The 11677-nt window shown below is 52.5% G+C and overlaps 1 long non-coding RNA gene across 1 annotated transcript; it reads left to right on the forward strand.

Annotated features, from left to right (window-relative positions):
• Nucleotides 1–7384: 7384 nt before the first annotated feature.
• Nucleotides 7385–9820, forward strand: LOC119089273. The gene is made up of 3 exons (XR_005093140.1): nucleotides 7385–7444; nucleotides 7586–7679; nucleotides 9207–9820. It is a non-coding gene; the product is annotated as an uncharacterized LOC119089273 (long non-coding RNA).
• The last annotated feature ends 1857 nt before the right edge of the window (nucleotides 9821–11677 follow it).

The following is an 11677-nucleotide window of genomic DNA, read 5'->3' on the forward strand; positions in this document are numbered from 1 at the left end:
TAAATTCTTTGTAAGTGACTAGGAAGAGTATGTGCATTATAGGATTTTCATCCAATGATTGTTGGGAAGAGCTTGTGGTCCATGTTTTAGCCAATGGCATTTAAAATTTTCGATTTATTTAGCAATTCATGCTTTTAGCTTAAGTGGAAAAATCCAGAGAAAGAGAATTATTTTGTTATTTCATTCTACAAAGCGTTTTGAAAGTATTTTTATAATCCCTGGTCAGATAGCTTTGCCGTGAGTGTCGGCCTGATGACGCGGGCCGTGCCTGGGGGACGCTCGGTGCAGGCCCGGCACAGCGCTTGCCCGGGGCCGCAGCTGTGCCCCTCGGCGCTCAGTGCGTTCTTCCACTTCGCGTCTCTCCAGACCGTGTACTTCTCTTCTTTTTAGGATTAATTCTTAGAAAGAAGATGGAATAGTTTCACCTTGCACGCAGAAAGAACACTGAGCATCGAGTCACATGTCTTCTCTCTAACTTCGCCCATCTCAAGGCAGCACCTCTCCAGAGGACTTGCCCTGAGTTCCGGGCCCAGCAGCCCGCCACAGTCCAGCTGCAGGCTCCACTTCGGCACCTTCCCCCCCACCCCCACCACCACCCCCACCCCACCCCCTGCATGCCTGACCACACAGCCAGAGGCTCTGAGACGGAAGCAGCGTGGGCTGCCGGAGGTGGTCACCCTTGGGCCATTTTAAGCAATAACTATGTTAGCAGAAGCAGGCTCAGACTTTCCCATCATCAGGGAGATGCCAGCATGGGAGTGAGAAGCTTGGTCAGTTAGCAGAGTTTAAATGACGACGACCTGGGCACCTTTAGGTCAGAGCAGTGGTGTGGGCTGGCCCTCTCCAGTGCAGTCTCCAGCCCTCCGCCTACACTGGCCTCTGGAAGTGAAGGATGGATGGGGAAGCGTGTCCCAAAGTGAGTCATTTGAGCTGCTTGAAGGGACAGTTCCCAGATGGCTGGGACCTTTCAGGTGCCCTGTGGCCCTCAGTAGCAGATGCTAGCCTTCCTTCATATATGACAGTGTGAAGCTTTGCAAGTGACTACACGACGCCTCGGCACACAAATCTTGCTGCCTCCCAGGACTAGGTAGGTGTCAACCTGCATCCCCCTTGTCTATCAAAGTCATACGTGCTCCTTGTAGAATGTGTGGAAAGCGCAGGAAACAAGCTCATCGCTGGCCCAGAGTCCTCCCTCCCTGAGCATCACTGTTAATGTTTAGTGTTTTCCCTTTCTGTATTTTTTCTATGCATATATAATTTATTTTACTACAAGATTGGATCATGCTGTGTTTACAGATTTGTATCCTGCTTTCTTTAACATAATGTGAGCATTTTCCCGTAACAATAAATACTCTTCAAATGTTAATGGCTATGACATTCCATTACGTAAAGTATGGCAAACACTGTTGGTCACTGCAGTGAATATCATGACCTATAACCCAGCTCCCACCCATTAAAAAGACGTTGCGCGTCTTTGGGGAAGGCAGCCAGGGCCTCTACACAGTAAAGCTGCAGCAGCTCCAATAGCTGGGAGGAGCAGGCTCACGCAGCTGTGCAGCGCTGTCCAGAAGCGGTGGTAGCATGGCACAGCAGCAAGATGAAGTGGACAAAGGTGCAAAGTCAGTAGCATGGGGGCCAGAGGACTTGGAGATGCAGAGGGGGGTAGCCTTGCTTGGTGGGGAGCCTGGTACCGGCTTTTGTGGAGGTATCCACTGTGGTTGTGAGGTGGAGAACACTCAAGGGTGGAGGGAGATGTGCTCTTCAGGAAAACCACCATGACACCTGTTGGAGTGCGAGGAGCACAGTCTGGAGGAGGAAGAAATGAATTCCGTTCTAGGAAGAAGTCATGAAGGTGAAGTTGGGAACAGCCAAGCTGAGACTTGAGCAGAGGAGAAGCTCCAGGAAGATGGGAGGTGGTGCTGACATGCTGCGAGCCGGCGCTGGACCCACACAGAGAGTTCTGTGATTGACATTCCAACTCCAGCATGAACCTGACAGGGACAGGAGAGAAGCTGTTCCGGTCAGAACTAGCTCGAACTGAAGCTCAGAGACAAAGGCACACAGTGTGTCTACAGACGCAGGAGACTGTAGGCAGGACAGGACAGGTGTTCCGTGCCTTGGAACTAGATAGGGAAGAGCCACATTTCAGGCAAGGACTGGACAGGACAATGTCCACTGCTATGGAGCAGACTGGATTGGAGAAAAGGAAGGAGATGGAAAGCCGTTGCCTCAGCATCTGTAGAGTAAGAAAGGCCTGAAGTAGAGCATGATGGGAGGTATGGACAAGGGTGAACTCCAGAAATACTTAAAACTGCGATCAACACAATCTAACCTGAAGGTTTAGAAGAAAGAGCTCAGATAGTGGAGCCCGGCCCCAGCGTAGGGACTAATCAGTGGGTTGAAACAGGAAAAGGTAACTAGTAACTAAGAACTTTTTCCAAGGGACTAGAGGCATGGCTCAGTGCTTAAGAGCATTGGATGTTCTCGAGGACCCTGGTTCAAGTCCCAGTGCCTGCATGGTGGCTCTCAAACATCTATAACTTCAATTCCATAGAATCCAGCGGTGTCTTCTGGCCTCCACAGGCACCAGGCACACATGGTACAGAAATACATGCCGGCAAAAATATCCGTACATCGCAAAAGAATTATTTCCAGGACTTCAAAATTTTCAGGTCACTATGTTAGCTTCTGTAACTGAGAAGTGATCAAGGTATTCGTCTCATGGAGAGAATAGGTCGGCTCGCTCACAGCTCTGGCTGTTTCAGTTCACGGTCAGTTGACCTCATTGCTTTGGAACCTGTGTCGAGACAACGCATTATGGTGGGGAGGGAGTGCATGGCACAGGAAACTGAGCTTACAGCCAGAAAAAAAAAAAAAAAAAAAAAAAAGGAGGTTGGGGTGGGGAGAGGAAGGAGCTAGGATCCCACAATCCCTCTGGGGAATGGGCCTACTAACCAGAGGCCTTCCCAATAGACTCCACCTCTTTGCATTTCCATTCCTTCCCAGTAGGCCAGGCTGAGGAATAAGCCTTTAATATATGGTCCTTTGGGAGACTTTCCAGAAAAGACGACAGTCCCCAAGCATTTCTATACTGCATAAACAGTGCCGTGGTGTGCAAGCATTGCATAAGGCATGCTGATATAAGGAACACAAATGGAGGGTTGTTTCCAAGCTAATTGCTGTATTCATGGTATCCTTTTGCCTGTTTGTATTTTCTATCAAAACATACAATTTGTAGCAGTTGTGTGGAAAGGAAATGATGGAAAATTCAGGCTTTAAAAAGAAATCTTCTAATTGAAGACTTAAAATTCGATAACCAGTATCAAAAGAAAATCAAACTTTGCTTATTTGAAGAGCCTGGAGGTATTCAAGGGAAGCAGATGAACCACACTGAGGAAAGCATACAGATGTAATCGATCTCAGTTCTGTTATGGGAGCGGGGCTTATAAAGGGATTTATAAAAACCCTGTGATGTTGGCTATGGCAGGAGAGTTTACACCATAGGAATTGGCAAACACTGCACCCCAAGGCCTTCCCCTGCGTCTGCAGCAGTCACTGGGAGACCCTGCAGAGCCTAGAATGGCTGAGGGTGGGAGACAGCAGGGAGCTCTCAGAACGGCTCATGGTGAGGGTTGGCAAACCCCCTCCCAGCAGCCCCAACATGTGCCTCCATGAAACCATGTGATACTTGTTCTGTATGAGCCCCAGACCCCTGGAATCCAAGAGCTTCCCTAAGAAGAGGTTGGGTCAGAGTTCCCGATCTTATGCCAGCAGAGAAGACAGAGAAGAGTCCCTTCTGGGGAGACGCCTCCTACTGTGAGTCTCTCTCCAGTCAACTCTGAGAATCCTGGCAGCCAGCATTTTCTTCTGGAAGAACTGGCCCAAAGGGACTGAAGAAACAATTGGGATCCTTCTTTGAAATAGGAAGATGGCTCTTGGTTCGGTCCCCACGCACTCACGCAGCCGCTGGTTCATCAAATACACCATTAACTGCTGCAGAAGACATGAGAGCGGCCTGGCCTTCTGGAGCTGTTCTGCTTCTGCAGAAAGAGTTGATGGACACAGTATATTGGCAAATGGGAGATAGCTTCGCATCTGCTGCCGTGCCTGCACAGATACATCCAAAGAAGGCAGCGTGCTCAGATGTAGAGATTCTGTAGTCCTGAGGGATGCTTCCAACAGAGTGCTGCTTGAGCTGAGTCCTGGAACAAGCCGCAAGAACACACAAGGCCTAATCCCTCCAGTGAGAAGGTGCAGCAGGGGCAGAGCCCTGTCACAGGAACAGTCCTGCTCTGACCAGGGGACTGCAGGAGGCCAGTCAAGCCTGAGCAGAGAGGGGCTAGCAACCCTCCCCTGGCTGCCTTCCAGAATAGGTTTAGACTCAGCCATAATCCACACTGAGGCTTTAGTAGATGCGGCCTAGCCCTCTTCTGGGAAGATAACAGCTTCCTCCACACCAGGATTAGGGGTCACCCTGTCCTGAAAGACCAAAGGAAAAGTGGCCCTACTGTGCCAGAAGATGAGGCCAGAGCCACAGCACAGCAGATCATGCTGACTTTGGAGGGGATGCAGTGAGCTCTTGTGGAGTTCCCAAGTTGATGTTCCATGTATTTGAAGAGACAGCCAAAGGTCACTGGATCTTGAGGAAATTCTCTCACATGAAAAAAGAGACCAGAACAGAAACAGTGGGGAGCTTTTCCTCCACAGGTTTATTTTAACTACGGGCTTCAGCTCTGTTGCCTGGAAAGGGAAGATGGAGTGAGCGATACCCAAAAGTAAGTCTAGGGCCAAATGAGCAATCACGGAAACGGTGGCCAGAGAGCAGCGAGCACGTGGGTGACACAGACTAAACACGGGCAGCGTGAAAGTGGACTGCTCAGTAGCAGTCAGCACGCATTGCATGCAGGTGTGTATGGGGGTCATGTGTGCATGCACCTCACCTCCCTTCTTAGGAGTGACAGTGAAGTACAGTGTTTACCCTGTGGCAGGGTCTGGGATGGGCTCCTGGCATGTCTAATCCTTCGGTCTTCACAACAAGCTAGGGCACAGCTGCTGTTCTTATTCTTCATCAGCTGGTGGGAAACGGAGGCTGAGAAGGCAGTCCGACCTGGTCAGCACAGCTGAGTGGATCTCAGCCAGGCTCTCTGCCCACGGGGGGGCGGGGACAGGGCCACTGCGGGGCACTCAGCCTTGTCAAGCACTGCCAGAGTCCCATCGCAAACGTGTGCTGGGTGGTGGGCGCTCTTCACTGTCCTCATGCCACGGTGTCTCAGAGTGGTGAACAGCACTGCCCAAGTCTCAAATCCAGCTCTTTGGCCTCCATGGTCGGGGTTCTGTGGGCCACGTAGTTTCTCGGGAACTGATCATCCTGCCCTCACTCCAAACCCCAGGAGAATCTTTCTTATGGCCCCACTTCACATCTGTATCCCTTCTCCAGAGACAGCCTCAGGCAGGAGATCCAGCCTTCGGAGTGGGGGTCTGGACTGCAAGGGGGGGCGGCTGGGGGAGAGGCCCCTCTTCACAGTCTACAGGGGTATCTCATCCTGCTGCCTCCATGCTCTCACCACAACCCGAGAAGCCCTCTGTAAATACGCTAACTTTAACGGGAGGACCCGTCACCCCTCACACTCCACACCTCTGTGTACCCCTGAAATCCCAGCCCAGGAGCCTCTAGCAGGTTCTTCTTGGAGTTCTGCAATTAAGAGTTTCCTCCCCACCAGGACTGGGCAAGTGGTCCCATCCTGAAAGACCAGACCCCAAGCCCCCTACTCTTAGTACTTTCTGGGATGAAGTAAAAAGGAAAATGGCCCTAATAGTTTGCGGCCACCATTCCTGGCCTGGCTGATGCATTTTACACGCTCTTCTCTGGAAGAGAAGAAGGGAGTTGCAGGCAGTGTTTGGGTTGGTGGAGATTACCGCCCCCACCCCTGTTCCTTGGTGTCAATTAGCATAATTTAAAAGGCAAAGGCCGAGGGGGAAAAACTCTCAATATCTTTGGGGCCCCGCTTTGGGGCTTTGAACTTTTCTGTCCTTTGGGGCTGATTATGGCCAAGTGACCCATATTTAAAAAGCATTTACAATAAAATGATGCACTTCCCTTTGTGCCATCCGCTTTCTGATGAAAAGCAAAAATGTTTTAAAATTGTTCCTTTTTGTCCGCGGTAATGGCTGTGCTATATTTCAGCGCGTCCCCCTTGCGGCCATAGAAAGGGAAGGGTAATAAAGGCACAGCTGTAGACACTTTATGGCCTGCTTGGGGGGCTTCGAGGGAGGAAAGGGGAGTGGAGGGAAGAAACAGATTGACTGTGTGTCAACAAATGCAGCTGGGGAAAGAAGAAAGCTTTTAAAGACCTCTGCAACTTAAAGTCCAAGATAAATGATGCTCCTGTTTGGGAAGGAGGAAACATGGAGGTGAAATTCAATAAAGACGGGCTGAAAAGAGAAGGTTCCAAAGGCTTTTCTCTGCAGCCAGGCAGCTCTCAGGAGAATGGGCGAAAGTGGCCACAGTGAGGGGGTGCAGCTCAGCGGGACAACAAAGGCCCATCCCCGCCAGCTCGCCCGCCGCCGCCCCCCCCCGCCCCCCCCGCCCCCGCCGCCGCCCCCCCCCGCCGCCGCCCCCGCCGCCCCCCCCGCCGCCCCCGCCGCACCCCCCGCCGCCCCCGCCGCACCCCCGCCGCACCCCGCCCCCGCCCCCGCCGCACCCCGCCCCCGCCCCCGCCGCACCCCGCCCCCGCCCCCGCCGCACCCCCCCCCGCCGCACCCCCCCCGCCGCACCCCGCCCCCGCCGCACCCCGCCCCCGCCCCCCCCCGCCCGCCCGCCCCCGCCGCCGCCCCCCCCGCCGCCGCCCCCCCGCCGCCCCCCCCCGCCCGCCGCCGCCCCCCCCCGCCCGCCGCCGCCGCCCCCCCGCCCGCCGCCGCCCCCCCCCGCCCCCGCCGCCCCCCCCCCCCCGCCCGCCGCCGCCGCCGCCCCCCCCCGCCCCGCCGCCCCCCCCGCCGCCGCCGCCGCCCCCCCCCCGCCCCCGCCGCCCCCGCCGCCCCCCCGCCGCCGCCGCCGCCCCCCGCCCCCCCGCCGCCCCCCCCCCCGCCCGTCCGCCGCGCCCCCCCACCCCCCCGCCCGCCCGATGCGCTGCTGCAGCCTCAGCCCCAGCCCTGCCTGCTCGGGAAGCCTAGCCAACTGGAAGGCAGGGACAGCCCGGCGGGCGGGCGGGCGGTAGGACAGTCAGGGAGGAAGTACAGTCCTACTTCAGGGCCAGCTTGAGCTTTGCATCGGAGGAGAGGTCAGAAAAGCGTAATGTGACCCTCCCACCCCACTCCCACCCCCAGCTCCCACCCCACACCCCCACACCCCACCCCCCACTCCCCCACCCCCACCCCCGTGGAAAGATGCTGAGTCACTCCTTATGGTGAAAACTGCTCCAGCTCTGACAGGGACTAGCTGTGTGAGGTGAGCGTGTCTGTGAGCAGTGGGGGCCTGGGCATCCCTGAAGTCAGTGACAGTTCACAGAAACCTTCCCTTCCCCTCTCTCCACCTGAGAGGCCAGGTGGGATCCTTGATCCCCAACTAAGGACTTGTGCATCTGTCCAGGTGATCTCTTTGTGATTGGTGAATGGAGAGATGGGATTCCTCTGGGACAGCCAGAGGAAGAAGGAAGCAAGGACCAAGAGACTGAAACTCCAAGGTAGTTGATTCAGCAGATATGTGATGGGAGCATTGGGCTGGTGTCTCCAGGGTGAACTTCAAGCCAAGAGGGAGATGCTCTGCAGAGCACACACATCCAGACAGCAAAACCTGGACCCAAGAACAGTCACGCAAGACATCTAGAAGGTCATGCTGTCTGACTGCGTGGCTAACATAAGATGAAACGTGCCAGAAGATGCACTGGTCAGTGAAAAAAGAGAGGCAGTTAGGTCTCTGGGACATGGTTCATTGCAAGATTAATTGTTGCAGCCACTTTAATAACTACTAAAGCTAAGAAGAAAATGTGTGCTTGTAAATTTGAGCATCTTAATGTTTTAAAATATGAACTCTGAAGTCACACAATCTTACATGGGTCAGCCATTTGCAATGGTGTGTGTGTGTGTGTGTGTGTGTGTGTGTGTGTGTGTGTGTGTGTGTGTTTGCTTGCTTGCTTGGTTTTTTGTTGTTATTTTATTTTGTTTTTTTTGGAATAGTGTATCACTCTGTAGTCCAGATTGGCCTTGAACTTGCGATGTAACCCAGGCTTGCCTGAACTCACGATCTTTCTGCCTCAGCTTCCAGAGTGCAGGTATCACAGATATGCACCACCATGTCCATCATGAATGGGAATGAGTGATTTCACCTCCTTGAAGCTCGGTTTTTTATTTCCGAGGGCAATTATAACACCATTCATCAGAGGCTCGGTGAGACAGTGTACATAAAGTGCCTAGCAGCAGAATCCGGCCCATAGGAAGAAGGCTCTTGGTTGTTATCAGCATAAGTCACACGGGCTGCAGCAGGCCAGGAGGATATTGCAGGGCTCTCAGGACTTCTTAGACTTGACACACAGATCCCTGGGGGTGTGGTTATACGAAGATCTAGACTCAGAGGGGCAGGGGGCCTGAGATCATACATGTCCAGGTGAAGGGAAGAAGCTGGTCTGCTGCCCCTTTTGGTCTCCGGGAAAGTATGGCTGAGGAATGTGAGAAAATTAAATGAGGTGGGGGGGAGGGCTTCCATAGATAAGACAAATCTAGAATATAATGTTCCCAAATCACTGTGAAGACCCCATTGAAATCTGGGGTGACTGAGAAGCATAACATAAAATAACTAGTTGCCACATAATTAGAAAAATCAATGGACGCTGAGGACTAACTCCCACAAATGGTCCTCTGATATACACTATACCCTGGTCCTCATATGCCAGTACAAGACACACAGACACATTACGGTCCTCATATGCCAAAATGCACGCACACACACTCACACACTCACTCACACACACACACACACACACTCACGTCTGCAGTAAGCCTAGCACACAGGCTTCAGCAGACATGCTCAGTGGGAGGAGCCACGGAGTCCTGAAACTCGTGGCCTCTTTGGGGATTACCTAGGCCCATTTCCCTTATTTCACTGATGAGGAAACCACTGTGAAGTCCAAAGTCACGTTTTGTGGCCAAACCAGGGTGCCAACGGACATTCCCTGGCCCCGCACTACAGGGCCTCACTCCCTGTCCTCCCTCAGGCGGGAAGAACTACGCTGATCCTGCCAAGACTCACGGAGCCTCCGCCGCAGCTGACTGCTCACACAGGCTCCTGGAGCCGCTGAGGCAGGGGAGCAACCTCTGAGGCCGAGGTGGCTGAATGCCAGCCAGAAAGAAGCCAGGCTGTGGGTGAGGACGTCAGTAAGGAGAGAGTGACTGTGGCCGCCTTCACCGGGGACAACAGCTTGCCGTTTCCAGGTACCTTCTCGGCACACCGACCTGTTCGACATTTGGGATCTGACTGGGCCGTTTCACGTGATTCTCACTGGTTCGTTATCACAGCAAAGCGTCGTTTGTCATTGTACCTGCACTGTAGGCTTGCTTTGCGAAGCTCTCCGGCACAGGCATCCCCACTGCAGGGTCATGAGCTCGCTACCTCAGTGTCTTGTTGCTGGGGCCTAACTGCAAGGGCATCCAGGACCAGCTCTGCAAACCCATGTGTCCCTGGTTGTTGGTGTAGATTCCTAGAAGTGCATTGCTTGGTAGTCAGGAGTCAGCTCACGCAGGCTTTTTGCTGCATCCAGCCAAACTGCTTTCAAGGAAGCAACCTACATTTTTTCTGTTAAGGAACCATTTAGGAGATTAAATTCCTGTGACTAGCTATATTTGTCTTTAAAAGATTGTTTCACCTAAAAAAAAAAAAAAATGAGTCTTTTTATTTCATAGCAACTTTCCTGTATTTCTTGGCACAGCATTCAACCCATTCATTCATTCATTCATTCATTCATTCATGACATCACTAAAATGTCTATATAGTGTATGCATTAGCATTAGACATGTAGGGAAACACATATATCCTATACTCTGACTCTATGAAATGGTGTGATTATTGTCTTCATTGTACAGGTGAGAAACCAAATCTTAAAGAAACACATGGTCACTGAAAGTGGTGGAATTGGAACTCAAGCTTGACTCCAAGACCCACTGGCTCTCTGGCATCAAGCAGCACTGACCTCAAGTGGGCACTGGGCTGGACCTGCAGCACTAACTGCTCACAGAGAGTCCAGGGTTTTATCAACCCTTTGCCCAACATCTCTCTTACACTGACCTCATCATCCCCAGTGTGAGGCCTCCTGGCCTCTCCCCTCCACCATTACTGGGCAAACACACTTTGAGCACCTCTTGTGTCCAGCACTAAACAAGAAGGCCCAGTCTGTGTCTTGGTGGAGCTAACAGTCTACATGTTGGGCAACAAAGAGTAGGTAGCCGGGTAAACAATGACATCACTACAAACTGGCAACCTGCTTGTGGCAGTTTGCTTTCTGTTGATACAACAAAATCCCGACAATGGACCATTTATAAAGAGATTCTGTGGTAGTTACTTTTCTTGTCCTTGTAATAACATGTGTGAGAGAAGCAATGTAAGGCTTCTTTTGGGTCACAGTTTTAGATGGTAGCCATCGTGGTAGGCATGGTAGGCATAGCAGCTGGAGGGCTTGCTTCACTGTGGCAGGAGCATGCAACGCGGGACACAGATGGACTGGTCTGTGACCTTCACAGGCCTGCTCTCTGGAGCCTATGAATACGAGCTAGGCCCCATGTCCCAACAGTTCTATAATGGTCCCAAACAGGACCACCAGCTAAAGACTAAGTGTTCCGCTATGTGAGCCTGTGGAGAAGGGGCAGAGGGGAGGGCTGGAGTTGGACATTCAAACCATAACAGGTGTGTTTGGGCTTATGGTTTTGGGGGCTGGGAAGTTCAACATCAACATCCAGCAGGTCTTGTGCTGTCTCTCTTCCTGATGGAAAAGCAGGAGGGAGCAGAGGTAGACAAGAGGAGTCCTGGGGAGGATGAGGGCAGCTACGGCCTTACCCAAACCCCTACTCTTATGCATTGCAGTCCAGAGAATCAGTCCATCTCCAGAGAAGACCTTCATCCCTTCACGGACGTGGAGCCTGCAAGATCTAAGTTCCCCTGGAGGCCGCATCTCCCAACACCTTGCATTTGCAATCAAGTCTCAATGTGTGTTCTGGCAGATTTGCAAGAATCCAAGCCATAGCAAAAGAAAGAAAATTCTGGGGGCTGGAGAGATGGCTCAGAGGTTAAGAGCACTGGCTGCTCTTCCAGAGGATCCAGGCTCAATTCCCAGCACCCACACGGCATCTCACAACCATCTGTAACTCCAGTGCCCTGGGATCTGGCACCCTCACACAGACATACATGCAGGCAAAAGACCAGTGCACATAAAATGAAAGTAAATTATTTAAAAAAGAAGGAAGGAAGGAAGGAAGGAAGGAAGGAAGGAAGGAAGGAAGGAAGGAAGGAAGGAAGGAAGGAAGGAAGGAAGAAATACTATTCTGTGAGAGGGTGGGAGACATACTTAGGAAAGTTGGCGTGGAAGCCTGTGTCTAAAAGAAACATCTAAGCTGTGTGTTTCAGTTTCTTCCATCCAGGACTCATGCTTAAGTCCCTCAAGGAAGCCAAGGGACCATGGGTTGGAGATGGAGCTGA

This window comes from Peromyscus leucopus, chromosome 18, assembly GCF_004664715.2.
Source record: "Peromyscus leucopus breed LL Stock chromosome 18, UCI_PerLeu_2.1, whole genome shotgun sequence".
NCBI classification, from domain to species: Eukaryota; Metazoa; Chordata; class Mammalia; order Rodentia; family Cricetidae; genus Peromyscus; species Peromyscus leucopus.